This window comes from Symphalangus syndactylus, chromosome 19 (genome assembly GCF_028878055.3).
Source record: "Symphalangus syndactylus isolate Jambi chromosome 19, NHGRI_mSymSyn1-v2.1_pri, whole genome shotgun sequence".
In the NCBI taxonomy this organism is placed as follows: Eukaryota; Metazoa; Chordata; class Mammalia; order Primates; family Hylobatidae; genus Symphalangus; species Symphalangus syndactylus.
This window is the reverse complement of record NC_072434.2, coordinates 17,509,166-17,528,691: the sequence shown is the minus strand read 5'-3', so window position 1 is coordinate 17,528,691 and position 19,526 is coordinate 17,509,166. Positions and strand designations below refer to the sequence as shown.

Below are 19,526 nucleotides of genomic sequence, written 5' to 3'. Positions count from 1 at the left end.
CTGCTGCTCAGGGATATGACACTCCCCCATTTAGGAGGCTGGAATCCAGACTGTGAGGTGCCTGAGGGCAGGAACTGTGGCAGTCACCACAACTACTGAATTCAAACACCACTTAATTAGTGTTTACTGAAGGAAGGAAAGGGGAAAGAGAGGGAAAGAAGGGAGGCAGTGAGGATAGGCATGATCCCTGCCTTCAAGAAGTTCAGAGGTCTGGCGACAAGGGGCTCATGCCTGTAATCCTAGCACTTTGGGAGGCCAAGGCAGGTGGATCACCTGAGGTCAGAAGTTCAAGACCAGCTTGGGCAACATGGTGAAACCCCATCTCTACTAAAAATACAAAAATTAGCTGGGTGTGGTGGTGGGCGCCTATAATCCCAGCTACTTGGGAGGCCAAGACACAAGAATTGCTTGAACCCAGGAGGCAGAGGTTGCAGCAAGCTGAGATCACGCCACTGCACTCCAGCCTGAGCAACAGACCGAGACTTGGTCTCAAAAAAAAAAGTTCAGAATCGAATTAGTCAGACAACCTATTAATATGCAAAGACAAATGAGACTTGTAAATAACAGTCCAAAAGAAGAGAAGAGCCATCCCCAGTCCAAGCAGAATCCATTGCACCAACTGGATAAAACCCCCGAATACTTACCGCAGGAAGTCAGACAACAGAGAACCGCCGGTCCAGCGGGGATTGGGGTGGTGCGGGACTAGTTGGGCGACCCAGGTGGTGGGCTTGGAGCCTTTCAAGAAGAATTCATTAAGGGTGTACACAGTGTTCCTGACGGCAGCTGTGTTTGCTTTCTCTCCAGGGAGGGGGTTGGCGGTGGGCAGGAGAGAAGGGCCAGAAGACCGGCACGGTCCTTAGCTCCTGCCTCCTTTCAGCTCAGCCAAACAGCTCAGCAGCCACCAATTCTCCCAGTCTCCCTCTCCCACCTTCCATTCATCCCTCAGCCCACCATTCAGGCCTCTGCCCTACTCCCATCTCCAGAATTGCCCTTGTTAAAGTCACCAATCTAGGGCTACCAACCATCTCTGTTTGCCCAGGACTTTCAATGCTAGAACTGGGAGAATCCCAGGCAAACTGGGCCTATGGCCACCCTACCAATGGCTTCCTAGTTGCCAAATTCAATGATGTCTTTCAGTCTTGCTCTCTGGGCACCTCCTGACTCCCCTTTCCTTTCCATCACCTCTCTTCCCCTTGCTCCTGTCCTAACTTCTGGTCTGCTTGTTCTCTTCTTCCTTCATCAGCTTCGCTTCCTCTGCCAGTTCAGTTCTGCCATGTCAGTTCTCTAGACCAGTGGTCCCTAACCTTTTTGGCAGCAGGGATCAGTTTCATGGAAAACGGTTTTTTTCACAGACCCGGCAGGGAGATGGTTTCAGGATGATTAAAGCACATTACATTTAGTGTGCACTCTATTTCTATTACTATTACATTGTAATATACAGTGAAATAATTATATAACTCACCATCATGTAGAATCAATGGGAGCCCTGAGCTTGTTTTCCCATAACTAGATGGTCCCATCTGGGGGTGATGGGAGACAATGACAGACCATCAGGCATTAGATTCTCATAAGAAGCATGCAACCTGGATTCCTCACATGCGCAGTTCACAATAGGCTTCGTGCTCCTATGAGAATCTAATGCTGCCACTGATATGATAGAAGGCAGAGTTCAGGTGGGAATGTGAGTGACTGGGAGCGGCTGTAAATACAGATGAAGCTTTGCTTGCTTGCCTGCTGCTCATCTCCTGCTGTGTGGCCCCGTTCCTAACAGGCCGCCAGGAGTTGGGGACCCCTGTCCTAGACCCCAGTGAGCACCTGATATATACTAGTCCTGGGCATACAACGGCTAAAGATGTGCTCTCTGGCCACAGGAAGCTCTCAGCCCAGTAAAGGAGGACGACATGGAGCCCTCAAGCACTGGGAGGCACACAGTGAGAGAAGTATGTCAAACAGACATGCTTCCGACTGGGGAGTGATCAAGCCTGTATAGACAATATTGAACCTGTGTATGTCAAGGAGGCAGTGACTCTTGAGTTGGGTTTTGAAGAATGAATAGGAGTTTACTAGGTAAGTGGTGAAGGAGGGAACCTCTCCTATAGGTGGGAACATGTGCCAAGGCATGAAGCAGTGAAACACAGTGGTGTGTACAAGAGAAGTACTCATAGTTTGATGTGGCTGGACACAACAAGAGAGGGAGAAAATCAGGATGAGCTGATGACGGAGGCAGGAGATCCATATGCCATAAGGGAGTCTGTGAATGAGCACAAGGAGGCCCATAGCTCCTGAAAATGAACAGAAAATGTTGTGCATATGTGTTTTGATTCCTCAGATTTCATCAGATTCTGAAAGAGGGGTTGGGGACCCAAAGGCCCCCTGTTGGGGAGCTACTGGAAGCTACTGGGCAGAGGAGGAGCCACTGGCAGATTGGCCAATGGCTAAGGTTAAAGCCACTCTGGCGTCTGTCTGAAGGAGGGGTGTGGGGCCTGGAAGCTAAAGGCCAGTGGGCCAGTGGGGCCTGCAGGGTTCAAACCTCGGCCTTCTTCTTTGGCCCTGAGCAAAGTCTTTCCCGGTCAGCCACCTCCAGAGCACTTGTCTCTAGGCCCATCCAACAGGCCTCTGGAGCATTTCTAAAAGTCTTCACCAAGATGTTCAACTGGCTCCTCAAGGGCTACCTGGCTACGGCTGAAATCAGCACCTGTGCTTGGCCCATAGCAGATATTGAGTAACTGCTTTCAAACTGAACTGAGATCTAACTGTCCGATGAACTCATGAGCTGGGTTTTAGGGTTTGGTTTTAGGTCTTCCTGGGGATCAATCAACTCTCTTGGTCCAAAAGTCTCAAAATTCTTAAGGTTTCCTGAAAAGAAAATCTATGGTTCCTATCCCTATCTATTAGTTGAGAAATAATTTCATTATATTTCACTATAATCCAAGTAGGAGTCTTTGACCCCATTCTCCAGGTGAGCAAACAGAGACCCAGGGGTAAAGAATAGGCTTAGAAAGACCAGGTAAACCAGCTGTCTCTCCTCCCCCACCCTGTATAGGGGTCCTCTCAGTGGCCCACCCCAGCCAGTGTGGCCTGCAGCCTCACCCCAAAGACGCTTCTAGTCTTATTCCTAAGGACCACTTTCCCATTTACACCAGCTTTGTGTGGTGATTCTGTTGTCATGGCAATGCATCAACCTGAAGGGGGTGGGGTGTGTGTGTGTGTAAGTTTGGAAGGCACCGCTGGATGTAATGGTTCTAATTGGTTTGATAGTTGCTAGGGTCAACTGGCCTGTGATTGGCTGACTCTATTTATGGGTCCACCCTGTCCTAGAACCCTCTGGGGATGCAGCTGTTGCCTCATCTGAAGTCTAGAATGGTGTGTGTGTGTGTGTGCATGCACGTGCGTGCACATGTGTAAACACATGCATGAATGCACACATGCCTGTACTTTCACCACAAATAGCAAAGGGAGTCTATGACACTTGGTGCAGTGATAAAGCAGAAAGTCCCAGGCTCTCTGCTGGAATCACACTGCAACCAGTGTGATTTTTCTCCTAATCATCCCCACTTCTCATAAATCACTGGAAAACAATGGCCTAGGTTTAGCCAGAGGAGTAAGAGTTGGCTCAGCCTAGCCAAGTCCTGCTGTCCCAATGACTCACAGACCTCTAACTAGCTAGGCCATAATGGGTCAGTCCATCTCCAGGTCTCTGCTGCCAATCTCCGTCCTGCCTGCCAAGGGCAGGCTGTTGAGGTGAGTTTCTCTGTTCTCACTTAGCTTCTCATTTCTCATGTCTTTACTTGATTCCTGGAACCCTAAGAAGGGCCCTTTGGACAAATTCTAATGATCTCATACACATGCAGATCGTTCTACAGAGTGCAAAGCACTTTCACAGTCACCTTTGCATTTAGTTCTCACATCCTGAAAGGCAGGTATTCACACTATTCCCCTTTTGCTATAGAGGAAAACAGAGGCCCAGATAAACAAAGTGATTTCTGCACCTTAGGGGCAGAGTCAAGTCTCCCGCCTCCCAAATGTCCCTGCAGTGCTTTCAGAGGCTGTGCCTGCTTGGATATAGGGCCAGAGGGGAAGGGAGCCCCTGACAATGTGCAGAAAAGAGATTCTCTGTTGGCTGAACTCTCCCTGTCTCTGGATGCTGTGTCTCCCAGGGGAAAGTGGGGCGGGCTTGAACTTTGGTTTTTCAGACGCTATTCAAATGCACTGCCCACACAGTCTGTGAGGGAGAGCTGTTTCCAGCTTCCCTGCTCAGCCCTCAGGCACCCAGGGACGCCTGTCCTATCTGCAGAGCAGTGGCATGTCACTGGCAGCGGGGAGGAGAGACAGGAGCAGAGCGGGGAGTGGGCTGAGCTGCTGCTGGGGCCACCATTGTCATGCTGCTCAGGCCTGCCAGCATTACACTGCTACATGGCTAGGGTGACCAAGGCCTCCCGGGGATGCCACAGATCCATTAGACTAGCAGAGGGGAAGGGGGCTGCAGGGCCCACAGGGGACAGGCCCCAGGGGCCGGGGTGCCAGGGAAACCCCCAGCTGAGGGTCTGTTGTCTGTCCCTCTGCAAGGAGGGAGTTAATGGGCTGCAGAAAAGAGAAACAGCATTGATTGGGTGCCGAGTTTACATCTTATTGAAACCTCACAACCACCCCATGAGAGAGGAACTATTACCATCTCCATGTTATGGACAGGAAAGGAAGTCGGATATGTCAGTAACTGCCCAAGGTCACACAGTTTATGTGGCTTTAAAGCTCAAAGTATTGCTTGGTAAGGCAGCAGGGAAGGAGCCTCTCCTTAGTGGAAGTCCTAGGTAGTGCTGCTTCTACTGTGTTGGGCTTATTGCGAGATGCACATAAAGAAAGTTGGCATTGGAGGGCAGGGGACACCAAGGGGTGCAGAGGGAATTTTTGGAATGGTGCAGATGAGAAGCAGAAAAATTAGGATGACCCAAAGAGCACACATACACAGGCCACTGATGTGTATGACTGCGTATCATGGACTCCCTATCCAGCTAGTAAGCCCTGCCCAGGGTCACTCTTACCTGGTTCCCCCCTCCCACCTCCCATCTGCACTTGCCCTTTCCTGGGGTGGCCAAAGCTCGACGTGCCATCCTCTGGGCTCCATATGGATGTTCACCTGCAGTTCATCCTCTTCCTTCAACCCTGAGAAGCAAGACGATGCTTCATAACTGAAGCTTTCAGAGATTCTGAAGCAATCCCATGTGGCGGTGGTGAGGCAGGGGTGATGTGACAGGCTCCGAGCAGGTGGCTGGCCCTACATCATTTCAGCTGTCATCTCTCCTCTGTGGAGCTGTCCCAAGTTCTCTTGGGCAGAGTTAAGGGCTTCTTCCTCTGCTCAGCCCATATTGCCTTGGTAGGTGACTGCCTCTGCATATCTTTCTCCGCCTGAACAGTGAACCACATGAGAATAGGAGCTCAGACTTAAAATCATCTATCCAATGCAAGGATCCAGTATAGTCCTTGTCACATAGCAGGTGTTCAATAAATGTTTGTTGAATGCATGAATGATAGTAATTACATTTACTGTCTATTGAGTTCTCCATTATGAGCCAAGTCCTATGCCAGGCCCTTAGCATACATTACCCTAATATGTACAACAACAATACAAGATTGATTTTAGCAGCTTTGTTCTACAGGTGGCCTCAGAAAGGTTAGTTCGCTTGCCCAAGTTCACAGAGCAATCTAAGGAGGTGCTGGGAATCAAGGCTCACTTAAGAAGCTCCAAGGTCCCACTCAGCCTATCACATCAGTGCTTCCAATCTTGACACTCTTGGCTCCCTTATCTTCTAGAATCCAATAGTCACAAGGCTCCATGACTCTGTCTCCTACCTATCTCTCAGATCAGTTCCCTCCTCTCCTCCCTGCTGCCGCTGTGGGGTCTAAGCTTATTCTCATTTTCCACTAGGATCAGCCTCCACATTGGGGGTCTTCAGGACCCAGCACCTGCCTGCCTCTACAGTGTCACCTCCACCCCAGACTTTAAGCTCTGACCTCATGGAATGTGGGTCCATATTCTCTCACCCCTGCACTCTGCACAAGGGATTACCCCTCCTGGAAAAACAGGGAAAACCCTTCCTCCCCTCTCTTGTCCCCTCATCCTGTAACCCTCACCTCAAGCAGAACAGCTCCTCCCAGGCATCCGTAACACTAAGCTCCCTCCTATAGCATCCTGTTTGCTTCCCTGCCCTATTACACCATGAGCTTCTTGAGGGCAGGGACCGGGTTATATTCATCTTATGTGCCCAGAGCCCTGGCTATCATTTGGCACATAAGAGATGTTGAGAAAGTGTTTGTGGAGACCTCTTGACTTCACCCCCCTAGTTCCTTGAAACTCTACCCTTTGGCCCCCCTCTCTCTAATCCACGAGTAAACAGTTCCTTAGGCATAGTCCTTCTCCTTTTCCCTCCCTGCCCCTTCCAACCCTCTTTATGGCCTCCTGCTCCCCAGGCTTCTCACCATCCACTGGACTATGGAGCCAGGCAGGTTGCTGCATACCTAAAGGCTCTGGATCCATGCACCCCGACAACACTTGGCAGTTTCATTTTTAGGAAGTGCTGCGTCCAGGAAATCTGCATGCCTTGGCAGAGAAAGTAAGGTAAAAAAAAGAGTTGGAAGGCCCTCTGTGAGATGTCAACAACCCACAGGTCACTTTCATGCATGCGCCCAGTGTCTTCCTTCATTCTCCTGTCCCCAGCTGACAGTGAGACCTCAGGCCCATGTCTTCCAGAAGGAAACTGTTCTATTCTCAACAACTCACAGTCCCCAGGGAAAGGGTTCAGGTAGAAGCACATGTACACTGTGGAGCACCCCCTCCTAAGGAGACTTTCCCTGTGGGAGACCCCAGACTGCAGCAGCCAAGCCCTCTGGGAGGGCAGGGGACACAGACCGCCTTGATGAGGTGCCATAGAGCCAAGGCACACCTCCTCTCCTCAGAGCCCTCAGGAGAAAGCAGAGATGAGAGGGGCCTGGCGGTGGGACACCGTGCCCTTCACCCCCATCCCCAGATTTTTGCTTTGTTTTTTTTTTTCATCCTTGAAGTCAGATGATGTGGGTGCAATGGCCATTGGCCTGAGTTCTAATCATGGCTCGCCATTAACTCTTGTGACACTTTGGGCCAGTTCAATTGCTTTGCTGGGCCTCAGTTTCCCCTTCTGTAAAATGAGAGTGCCACTAGCTGAACTAGCCATTCTGTAACCCTTCTTGGATGATTCTCAAATATCCTGTGGAATTTAATTCCAAAAGGACACGTTGAATTATCCTTCAGGGAGGAAAATGGGAATGATGGCTGGTAACAAGGGCTTCATTCAGGTCCTGGAGAGGTGGGAACTTTGTCCGGAAAGGTAAGTGACAAGTCTCACTGGATAGGGTAGAAGGGGAGCCCGAGCGCTACTATTGTCAAGAAAATGACCACCAAAATCTGTCCATGCACATTCGTTCCTAGGGCGCCAGGTACAGGGAGGTACCTAGGAGAGGTAGGAGCACTACTTTTAGAGATAGGCAGGCACTCTCAGTGTACCCCTGGCGCCTTGGTGTCCTGGGGTGATCCAGTCCAAAATGCCTCATCCCCTAGCCAAGGCTCTCAGGGCCGGCTTTAGAAACGAAACAGGAAGAGGCACTTGGACCCTGGTTCCCAGAGTGGGAGAAAGGGGTGGGCACCCGGGCAGAGGGAGCCCTGGGGATTGGTAGCAGCTGTGGGCAGGGCGGGAGGGCCGGGGGCGGAGTCAACTTGTACATGTGAAAAACTCTGGCGGGGGCCGGGCATTTTCCTTCCTCCTCCTCCTCCTCCTCCTCCCTCCTCTTCCCCACCTTCCTCCACTCCCTCCCTTCCCCTCCCCTTCTACCTCCTCCTCGGCCAGCTCAGGTTGCGGCTTCTCTGGGGAACTGCTCACCTTTCCGGAGCAGGGGAAGCTGCCCCGTGCCCGGGAGGGAGCGGGCGCGCCGCGGCCCCCAGGACACGCGCTGTGAGTTCCGCGGGCGGTGCGCCGGGGAGGAAGGGGGAGGTCGGAGGAGGGGGCACCGCGGCGCCGGGTATACGGAGCAAAGGTAAGCGGAACGGCTCTTAAAGGCGCAGTTTTGCTTTTGCCCTGGGGCGAGAGGTTGGAGGGAAATACCGGAGCGGTGAGGGGAGAGCAGAGATCACGAGGCGTGATCTGTGTGATACCGTGTTGTGTGTTGAGGGTTGGGGGGTGCCCTCGAAAGGCCACTCCTAAGTTCCAGGTGCTTGAGAGGAAGGGCTATTTTGCAATCTCAGACCCCGCGCCCCCTCAGGGAGTCTCCATCTGGGATCACTTTGGCCCCTGAGCTCCCGTCTGAACCCTACAAAGCAAAGTTTTCCACCCAGTCCCGAACCAGGCGCTTTCTAAGCTCCCTTCATTCTGGGAAGGGCAAGGGTCAGGAGTCTGCAGGGACCAAAGGACCCGAGAGTGTGGGGCCACATCGCTGCCTTGAAGGGCTTCCTGGGCTCTGGTGAACTTTCCAGAGCGGCAGGCAGGGGGTGGGAGGCCGGAGCCCTGGGAAGAACGTGGAAGGACACGTGAAGCCCTGCAGGTCCCAGTTCCGGGGGAGGCAGGGGTCTGGGGAATGCTGCCTCTTCTCTCTTTCCACCCCGGAAGACCAAAGGGGCAGTGGCCCCCTCCACCCCTCATCAGCAGGCGACAGAGGGTTAATGCAGCAGAGGGAAAGGAGGCTGGGTGGGTGGGGGGGGAGTGGGCGGTGACCTGTTGGGCTAAGGAGATGTGCCTTGAGGATTCTGCTGTAGTTGAGGGACACCATCAGGAATCTGAAATCCAAAATCGGGTCTGGACTGGAGCCTCTGTTTTCGCCCTGTGGGGGGCGGGGATTCCCTGAAGGTGTCTGCAGACCTTGTGCTGGGTGGGAGTTGGGCTGCAGAGACAGTGAGGGGTTTTCTGTGCTGCAGGGTCAGCACCCTCCTAGGCACCAGCCCTGCCTCTCTTCATTCTCTCTGGGCACCTCCCGGCAGTCGGGGTGGGAGGATTGACACTGTGGGAGTGAGAGGCCCTGGAACCTCTTCTGCGCTATCTGCTACTGTCTCCCCTTCCTCCCCACCCCTAGACCAGCCCTCGGCAGTGCCCCAGCTGTGGCCTGGGCCCTGTGACTCACTAACACCACCGGCTTGCCCGTCCTGTGTCAGCACCCGGTGAGCTTCGGCATGTTCGCGTGGCATTCCCCACCCGGGCATGGGCATGCAGCACATTCCTGGACACTGGCCTGAGAGGACGCCTGGAGCGCCTGGTGGACTGGCACGTCCTCAGAGATCCCTTGCCTTTAGCCTGGCCTTGGGAGGAGCCTGGGAAAACGGTGCTGAGGGTGCTGAGGGTCGGTGGAGTACAGGGCGACACTGGCTCCAGGTCTGGGTTTGCAACCTGAAGGCGTTCCAGAGAGAGGGTCACCTTGCCACAGCCAAGCTACTATCTCGGGTTACCCTTTCCCAGCCACCTCTTGTGCAGCTGAGGAGGCTGTGGGGCTGACCTCCCCCACCCTTAATCTGGGGTGTACCTGACCATTGGGTTCCTAGGACTCTCCCCACTGGGTCCCCAGGACTCTCCCCATACCCTGCCAGGAGAGTGGAAGAAGCTCTCCACGCGTGCCAGAAGAAGTTCTTCCCAAACTTATCGGGGGTGCCAGAGGCAGAGTAGACAAGCCTTAGTGGCCACCATTTGTTGAATATCTACTGTGTGCCAAGCAGTGTGTCACAACTTCATGAAGTAGGTATTGTTATCATCCCCATTTTACAGGTGAAGAAACTGAGTCTCTGAGAGACCAACTTTTCCAAGGTCACACAGAGGTGGGATCCAGCCCACTTCCGTCTGACCCTAAGCCCCTGCTGTCAACCCCTGCCCCATTTTGGGGAGGTTCCGGCCCACTCTGGAGTTCTCTGGTCTGCATCAGTCCTCAGGAGAAGGAAGAATGGGGGTGGTGCTCCAAGTATTGAGGCTCCCATCTGTCTGTTCTGCACTAGGCAGAGCCAGGCTTCTCCATGGGGCACAGGAGAGAGGGCACCAGATCTGAGGAGCAAATAGGTTCTTGGTCTGAGATCTCGTGGGATCAGGCTCCCAGCCCTGCAAACCCCTGCTCAGGTCTAGAGGACATGGAGCTGCCTTTCAGGGTGCATTTGCTTCCTCTACAGACCCGGACTCTGTCCTCTGCCTACTTGGGCCGTCCTGCACTCAGGGGAATGCGTCCTACACTGTGGGGCAGAGCCCGGCTTGACTCTTCCTGGTTCCTACTCTAACCAAGCCTCTACTTTCTGGGATCACCCTGTTGGGACTTTTGTCCAGCATCTCCATCTACCTGTCCTCTGATTCCTTCTGTTCCTCTCTAACTGAGCTTGAGACCTAAAGGGGAGGGCAAACTTATGGCCTGGTGGAATCCAGCTCCAGCATATATTAGCTATGCGACCTTCTCCTCACTAGCACACTCATGAACTTCTCCCAGCATCTGTTCCCTCATCTGTAAAATGAGGATCATAATAGAGGGCTGTTATAAGATTTAGGCCGGGTGCGGTGGCTCATGCCTGTAATCCCAGCACTTTGGGAGGCCAAGGTGGACGGATCATGAGGTCAGGAGATCGAGACCATCCTGGCTAACATGGTGAAACCCCGTCTCTACTGAAAAAAAAAATGCACAAAATTAGCTGGGCGTGGTGGCAGGTGCCTGTAGCTACTCAGGAGGCTGAGGCAGGAGAATGGCGTGAACCTAGGAGGCGGAGGTTGTAGTGAGCCGAGATTGCGCCACTGCACTCCAGCCTGGGTGACAGAGCGAGACTCCATCTCAAAAAAGAAAAAAAAAAAAGAAAGAATGCACAGTGCCTGGCATGTAGCAGAGACTAAATCACTGGTAGCTATAGTGGTTGGTGGTGCTTGTTTGGAAAGGGAATTTCCTGGTGATTGCACCAGGGCTGGTCTACAGACTAAGGTAGATTTTCCTAGCCCCATCAGGCCAAGCCCTTAGTTAGACAGAATCTTTACTGCTCTTCCAGGTTAGGGAGGAGGGCTCTGTCTGTGTAAGAGAATGGTAGTGGTAGTAGGGGAATGGGTTGGATGGAAATCTTCCAGGAGGGGCCAGGAATCTGTGCTGTGGGGGCCCTACCTTCTAGCAGGTATGAATGAGGCAGGCACTGGGAGCTGGAGAGGCAGCAGCCTCCTGTTCTGAGGGGCCTCTGGCAGCACCTTCTTTCCCTAAGGCAGGAGGACCCTCCCCTGGTACTTAATTAATTGCGGTCCCTGTTCTGCTCTGTTGCTCAGAGTGAGTGGCTGGCCTGGTTCCAGGCCCACCTGATTAGCCCATCTTTGGCAATAAGTCACATTCCTCTTCCTCGGCCCTGTGTCCCACCATAACCCCTTACGTCCCCTTCCCTGGACTTTTCACCTTTGCCCTCCAGGCATTCCCTGCTGAGTGGGCACTTTCCCACATCCAGGGAGTGGGAGCAGACCAAGGTTAATCTTGTCCTGGCTCCCACAGCTGCTTACACACACACACGTGCATGCACATGCACACACAGGCTGGGCTCACAACAGCTCAGGCCAAGGGTCTGGGACCCGGGATCACTACAGAGCTGGTAGCTGGGCCTGGCTGGAGCTGGTCAGTGGTTCAGCAGCAAGTCTGGAAGAGGAAAAGCCGTGGGCGCATCTCCGCCAGACCTCCTGTCTGAAAGAGAGCCCATCTGCTCCTAGAATCTCCACAGCTACATCTGCAGAGGAGGAGGGGTAGTGAGGCAAGTGTGAGGTTTGGTTTTAAACTGAAAAGGGAGGTGGGTGGATTGCTTGAGCCCAGGAGGTCGAAACCAGACTGGGCAATGTGGCAAGACCCCATCTCTAAAAAAAAAAATACAAAAATTAGCCAGGTGTGGTGGCACGTGCCTGTAGTCCCAGCTACTCAGGAGGCTGAGAGGGGAGGATCGCTTGAGCCTAGGAGTTTGAGGCTGCAGTGATCCATGATTGCATCACTGCACTCCAGCCTGGGCAACAGAACGAGAACTTGTCAAAAAAAAAAAAAAAAAATTGAAAAGGGTCTTAGGCTGGGTGTGGTGGCTCATGCCTATAATCCCAGCACTTTGGGAGGCCAAGGCGGACGGATAACTTGAGGCCAGGAGTTCGAGACCAGCCTGGCCAACATGATGAAACCCTGTTTCTCCTAAAAATACAAAAATTAGCTGGGCATGGTGGTGTGTGCCTGTAATCCCAGCTACTCAGGAGGCTGAGGCAGGAGGATCGCTTGAACCCAGGAGGTGGAGGTTGCAGTGAGCCAAGGTCGTACCACTGCACTCCAGCCTGGGTGAAAAACAAAAAACAAAACAAAAAACGGGTCTTGAAGCAAAGCTCCCTGACAGCATGAGTAACCCTGAAGAGACTAGACACATTGCTCTGGGAGACATGGGCCAGAACTTTTGAAAGGACTATGATGAGATCCTCTTTCCTGGAACTCTTGATAATGATCCCACCTTCTGAGCCTCCCTACCCCCACTATTAAATAAAAGTCTTCCCTAGAAATGGTGGAGTCGGGATAGACAAGATGACCCAACAATGGCTGGCTGGTGCACTCATCATTATTTATATGTTGAGTGTATGTCTCCTGTCCACTATGGGTGGAGGCAGTTTATGGACTTTGGGGTCGGTTCATATTCTGCCTCCTCCACTCAGTAACTGTATGCCTTAGGTTAAGTAATTTGCTCACCCAGGTTTCAGTTTCCTCATTTGTAAAATGGGAGGATAATACTATTATCTCATGTGATAGAGAGGACTCCAGTGAGATAATGTCCACCCAGTAGCTCTTTGCTTTACCTGATGTCATTATCAAGGGGCAGTGGCAGAGTTAATGGGCTACATTTGGTAGTTCTCAGTGCCTTTGGCCCCACTTGATATTTTTTTCTGAAATCAGGGTCCCTGCAAACATCAGGGCTCAGCCCCCAAATTGGGAAGAGAACTCTATTCTTAAAATGTTTCTGGCCAGGCACGGAGGGTCACACCTGTAATCCTAGAACTTTGGAAGGCCGAGGTAGGTGGATCACCTGAGGTCAGGAGTTCAAGACCAGCCTGGCCAACATGGTGAAACCCCGTCTCTACTGAAAATGCAAAAATTAGCCAGGCATGGTGGCAGGCGCCTGTAATCCCAGCTACTCCAGAGGCTGAAGCACAAGAATCGCTTGAACCAGGGAGGCAGAGGTTGCAGTGAGCCAAGATTGCACCACTGCACTCCAGTCTGGGTGACAGAGCGAGACTTTGTCCCCCCCCCCCAAAAAAAAGAAAAAAAAAATTCTACCCTCCCTCACTCTGAACACCGTTCCCCATCTTATCATTATCGAGGGAAATTCAGAGCTGCAGAATGATTATTGCCCTCACACCTTGCTTCCCTAAAGAAGCCTGCCCTTTTCTGCCTGGGGAGTCTCCTCAGGAACCAGACCTTCTTCTCTTCTCTGGCCCCAGCCACCCAGCACCCCGGGCTGCGGGGTGACCGGCCCAGGAGGGGACAGGGCTGTCCTTCCCACATCCTGGCAGGACCCACTGCCTGGAAGCAGGTGGGCGGTAGGTGTTATGCTAGAGGGCATCACTCTTGACAAAGCAGCACTGGCTCCCAACTCTGCCTGCAGCACAGGATGAGCCCAGGAAAGGGGTCACAGAGCCCCTCCCTGATCCTGCCATGGAACCCAGCTGGCAGCATCCCCCTGCTGTGGCTGGGCTGGGTGCCATGTTCTGTGTGGGTGCCAAACCTGGCATGGCTCCTTCCCCAAGGAAGGTGGCCCTTGGGGAGGCTGCGACTTTCTTGGCTGTGGTGACCAATAAAGGCAGTGCCATCTCTACGCAGACCCATGCAGTCCCTTCCAACCCTGCACAAAGTCAGAAGCTCACAGTGTGGTCCCAGCTCTGCCCTGTCACCCTCAGTGGCCTCGGGCAGATGGCTCACCTTTCTGAGTCTTGCCTTCTTTGCCTGAAACATGAGGGTGCAGACCAGAGGATTTCCAAAGCCCCCTCCAAGGCTGCTGGTCTGAGGCTCCGACTTTTGCCAGTCCTGCTAACAAGGCGAGCTGTGTGCTGGGGTCCCAAGAGGGGCTCAGCCTCCTGTTCCTCCAAACTGTAGCTGACGTCTGGGTACCTGGTCCCTGCCATGCTGAGATGGGCAAGGAAATCCTGGAATGCCTCAGCCCTGTCAATTAGGAGGAGAACAAGTACCTCGCAAAGAAATGGATGCTAGATTCAAACACTACATAGGCACTGGATGCTCAAGGCTAGGGGTTGGCAAACCATGGCTCTTGGCCAAGTCCTGCCTGTTTTTGTATGGCCTGTGAGCTAAGAATGATTTTTACATTTTTAAGTGGTCGGTAAAAAGTCAAAAGAAGAAAAGTTTTGTGACCCTTAAACATTTTATAAAATTCAAATGTTAGTGTTCATAGTAAAGTTTTACTGGTGCGAGGCCAAACTCATTCATTGACATCTTGCTTGTGGGTGCTTTTGTGCTACAAAGGCAGAGTTGCAGAGTTGCAACAGACGATGGCCCGCAAAGCCTAAAATAGTGGCTGTCTGGCCTCTTACAGAAAAGGTTTGCTGACCCCTGCTCAAGATAATCATAGTTCTCTCCAGGCCTTGCACTAAACTGCTCCAGGGTCTCAATCTAAAAGTACTTTATTTTCATTTAAAAAGAAGCGTTGCTCTTTTCTTCTTATGTAAGCAATAAATGTTCATTATGGAAATATTAGAAGATGCAGATAAGCAAAAAGAAGACATCAAAATCACCCATAATTCTGCCACCCAGGAATAACTACTGCTGGTGTTTTGACTTACCACCTACTGGGTTATCTAACAGTGTGCTGTGTTTATATGTGCATGCCTGTGACACATGTGTATATCCTGCATACATACAGCTTTTACAAACTGTACACATCTGTCCTCTTCACTTAAAAACACATCTCGGCCAGGTGTGGTGGCTCACACCTATAATCCTAGCACTTTGGGAGGCCGAGGCGGACGGATTACCTGAGCTCAGAAGTTCGAGACCAGCCTGGGTAACATGGTGAAACCCTGTCTCTACTAAAATACAAAAAACTAGCTGGGTGTGGTGCCGTGCGCTTGTAGTCCCAGCTACTTGGGAGGCTGAGGCAGGAGAATTGCTTCAACCCGGGAGGCAGAAGTTGCAGTGAGCCAAGATCACGCCACAGCACTCCAGCCTGGGTGACTCTGTCTCCAAAAGAAAACACACACACACCTCAAACTGAACCCTTGGGGGACACCCAGGCAGGGTGCCCAGAAGGCAGCTGCACCCAAGCATCTGGAGCTGAGGGGCTTGGTGGGGCCAGGGCTACAGATCTGGAGTCATCAGCACGCGGGTGGTGGTTTCCACTTCGGGAGGGGATGAGGTCACCCAGGAAGCATGCCCAGAGAGGAAGAGCAAAGGGTCAAAGAGAGAATTGTGGGAGTGTTGACATTCAAGGGACAGGTAGAGGAAGTAAGTCCACCAGACCCAGGAGGAAGGAAGAAGCAGGAGGAGACCCGGCAGCCAAGGCAGTGGGATCCGAGGCCCAGGGCCCAGGACAGTGCCTGGCGCTGAGCAGGTGCTTGTGAAATGAGTGAGTGACTTTGAGGAGGCTGAACCCTGGTGAGTGAGTGACACCGATAAAAGACATTTAGAGAACAGTTGAACAACTATGAGATGTTCAGAGGCCTGGGGGAGGCCATGCAGGCCAAGGGGCCTCCTGGGCCCAGCCTGGTGGGAGGGAGGCCATGTGGAGTGTGAGGAGGGAGAGGCGGGGCAATCCAAGTGACCAGAAGCTGGGAGCTGGTCAGAGGAGCCCAGTGGAGTTTTTGGCGGTGACATGAAGCTGCTTTTTTTAAGCTAGTCTCTCAGATTGGAATGAAGAAAGTTGGAGACGACCAGCCAGGGGTTCTTGTCAGAATGTGGGCACCGGGCGGCGTGGGCCGGCTGGTGGGGGTGGAGTATAAATAGGAATATGGTTTAGAGATGCTGGGAAATCCTCCCCATTCCCTCCCTCCTCATGAGACTGAGAGGTCCCCAGGGATGCCAGGCTCAAAGGCCCCTGCAGTTCTGTTGCCAAAGTTGGGCATGGAGAGAAACCCAGAGACAGGACTGAAGGTCCCATGACAGGCCAGCAGGAGAGCTGGACACGGGATATCTGGCTGAGAGAGGGCTACTGTGTGGGTGAACTTGACACTCTTCACTTCTTCTCCAATTTATTGTATAAAAGATGGTAGGCGCCAGTTTCTGTGCCAGAGCAAATGGAGAGGAAACAAGCTGTTTCCTCTGGGATTTAAGGAAGACCTAAGGAAAGGTTCCAGACTTTGGGATCTCAAAAACACAGGACAGTTGGGGAAGGACTTTCCTTGAGGGTCTTTAAAGAGGGCTGATAAAAGGAGCAGAGAGGGCTCCTCTGGCTGGGAGAGTAAGGCGGGCTTTCTCTGGAGGCAGGAGGATGTGGGAGACCGAGGCCAGGCTATCCTGGCCCTTGCCCCTTGTTCTGGTCTCTGATCTGGGATGTTCTGTACGCCCAGGACCAGAACTGACAGAAGGGCTCCTTGTCCTGTCTTATCACTTGGACATCCTGAGCCTCCTCAGAGAGTGCAGACCAGCTTTAGCTGGGCCCCCAAAAAGGGTCAAAAGGAAAATACCAGAAGATGCAATATGCACCTCTATTCCTTGAGCCTCAGGAAGCCAGACAGCAGCAGGGTGGACATCAGTAGGACTGAAGTGGAGCCACACAGAGGGGCTAGATGGGAGGTCCTGTGGGGTCAGAAAGGGTCATCTGTAGGGGTCAAGGCCAACATCTGAGCCTGAGTAGCGCACCTGCCCTGAAAGGCTCTGAGAATCTTCCCTGAGTGATACAGCCAGGAAGAGGGCCACAGGCCCCTCTGAACCCCTTTCTCACAGCCCTGGAGGCCCTAGCTCAATGCATGTTGCAGGAGGAACTTCTCATTCCTCCGGGTTTTTCTCATTCCAGTCCACCCCTCACTGTAGAATGGTGCCTCCAGCCCAAAAACCTCCACAGACCTCACTGGGGGAGTAATTGCTGGGCAGGACACTGCCCCCACTGCCCCAGCCCATCTCCCACTGCTGTTGGGCCACATGCTGGCTAGAGGAAGAGGGTCAGGTTTCAGCTGAGGCCTCGAGTCCAGCTTTCATATATCATTTGCTGGTCATTTGAGGGCTCACTTTGTCTTAGGCCTTGGGTCAGGCTCTGGGGGTGCAATGACAAGTCACGCCACAGTGCTTGCCCTTAAAAAGCTCACAGACAAACTAGGGAAATGACAAGTAAACAGTTACAGGACAGGGAGCCAAGTGCCCTGCCTTGGGACGTCAGAAAGCTGTGGGAGCACAGAAGAGGGACCATCACCTGGCTGGGGACAGTGGAGTTTCGGGCTAGAGGAGATGCAGAGGTCTGCATGGCAGGATGAGTAGCACGTTGCTGGTTTCTCCCTAGTCCCCCATCCATCTGTTTGGGTACCAATCCCTATATTCCTGTTCCCTCTGAGACCCAAGAGAACTGAGGAGGAAGCATGCCCGGGGGAGTCTGGGGCTGGATGACTGAACAATCTAGGCTTAATCTAGTGTGCCCAGAAAGAGGACAGGGCCAGGCCCACCCCAGTCATGCTCAAGTCTAACTAGGACAGGAGCTGGCCTAATGAGAAGATACACCTAGAAACAGGTCCCTGGCCTGCCTGAAAGTGGAAGGAAGGGCACCAACATTTATTGCACGTGGCAGTGTGTCCTGGATCTTAAAGGTGACTAAGATACGGTCTTTGTCTTTGAGGGATCTAATGTTTCTATGTCTGTAGAGGAAAGAGGCTTAAACAAGTCATCATGAAACAGTGGCTCCATGGCCTCGTTCAGTCACTTGTTCATTCGTTCCACAAATGCTGAGTACCGGGTGGGCTCCTTACTCTGTGTAAGACACCAGGGAAACAAAAATGTTAAGGCCCCATTCTTGTCCTGAAGGATCTCACAGTCTAGTTATGAGTGTGTGCTGGCTGCTCTGGAAGGGACAAGGAGGAAGCATCTCATTCTACCTAGAGGAAGGAGGTGTGGTCATGCACAGCCTCCCAGGGGAAGTGACCCGTGAGTTGAGTTTGGGAGTGGTTTTACCTAGGGGAAAATTGAGGAAGGGCATCCCAGGCCAAATGATTGCAAAGCCGTGGGGTGTGAGTGGAGTTTGCTCTGGGAATGCCAGGTACATTTGATAAAACCAGACCTTCTGGGGAGGGGCGAGAGCTGAGGCTCAAGAAGACAGGGATCCAAAAGCCTGGTCTGCCAGGCCCTGGAATTTGGACTTTTTCCTGAAGGCAGTGTTAGCTTTGAAGGATTTTTTTTTTTTTTTTTTTTTTTTTGAGATGGAGTCTCGCAGCAACACCCAGGCTGGAGTGCAGTGGCACCATCTCGGCTCACCACAAACTCCGCCTCCTGGGTCCAAGCGATTCTCCTGCCTCAGCCTTCCAAGTAGCTGGGATTACAGGCATGTGCCACCATGCGCAGCTGATTTTTGCATTTTTAGTAGAGACAGGGTTTCCCCGTATTGGCCAGTCTGGTCTTGAACTTCCGACCTCAGGTGATCCACCCGCCTTGACCTCCAAAAGTGCTGGGATTACAGACGTGAGCCACCGCGCCCAGCCACTTTGAAAGATTTTAAATGGGCAAGCGACATCATTAGAAAGCAGCTGAGAAAGACAAGTCTAGGACGCTGATGGCAGTTGGATTGGAGGCCAAGTATTATTCTCAATTAGCAGCAAGGAAACCGAGGCATGGGGTGTTTTCTCAGGTCACAGCTACTAAGTGGGGTTTCTTCCATGACACCAAACTGCAGAGATTTTTGGAGCGCAGGGCTAGACACCTTGTGTTCCTCACTGCGGGACATTTCTGGTTGGAGTGAGACTCTAGGAGACAATGGCGCATTTGTCTGGAGCAAGGGCGACCCTGATCGCCACTTTGTCTCCTGAGCAGACATCCGACAGGTTTGCCCAAATTGCTCCGGGAAGGCCTTCCCCGCCTACTTCCTGCATTCCAAACAGAGGCTGTGGGAATCCTCTTGGAGCTCCGGGGCTGTCCAGAGCATGTTTGTTGGCAGGGTGACTGCAGGCCTGGCTATCCTCATTTCTGGCCACTCTGAAGGTTTCAGGCCTGCAGCCTCTCTCATCCAGGCTGGGGCAGGGCAAGGTTGTGAGGAGGCCCAAGGCTTCTGCTGCTGACGCCACCACAGCTCCAGGCAGCTAAGCGGGGACTGGCTTCCCCTGAGGTTTGTGCTAGGCTCCTGGAAACTAAGGCCTCCAGCTGTGCAGAACAGGGTCAGCTGGAGGATGAAGGAAGAGATGGTATCTGCAGGCTCCCAGCAGGCGCAGTTCTCCCTGGGAGGAGAGAATGTCTCTGAGGTCCTAGCTCATGACGTCTGCAAACTTGGTCGGCCATGGCCTCTAGTTCGTTGAAATTCACCCAAGGACCAAAGTGGCTCAGTGACTGAGGCAGGGGCAGGGACTGGGAGACAGGGTGTCATAGGG

The 19,526-nt window shown here is 52.7% G+C and overlaps 1 protein-coding gene across 2 annotated transcripts in view; it reads left to right on the top strand.

Moving 5' to 3' along the window:
• Nucleotides 1–7,747: 7,747 nt before the first annotated feature.
• Nucleotides 7,748–19,526, top strand: part of CDK18 (cyclin dependent kinase 18) — a 28,328-nt gene continuing 16,549 nt past the window's right edge. Inside the window, exon 1 of one of the 2 annotated variants that reach the window (XM_055234774.2) lies at nt 7,748–7,979. The gene's annotated coding sequence lies outside the window, so the exon portion shown is untranslated. The remainder of the gene's footprint in view (nt 7,980–19,526) is intronic. The other variant, XM_055234770.2, reaches the window with a different exon arrangement.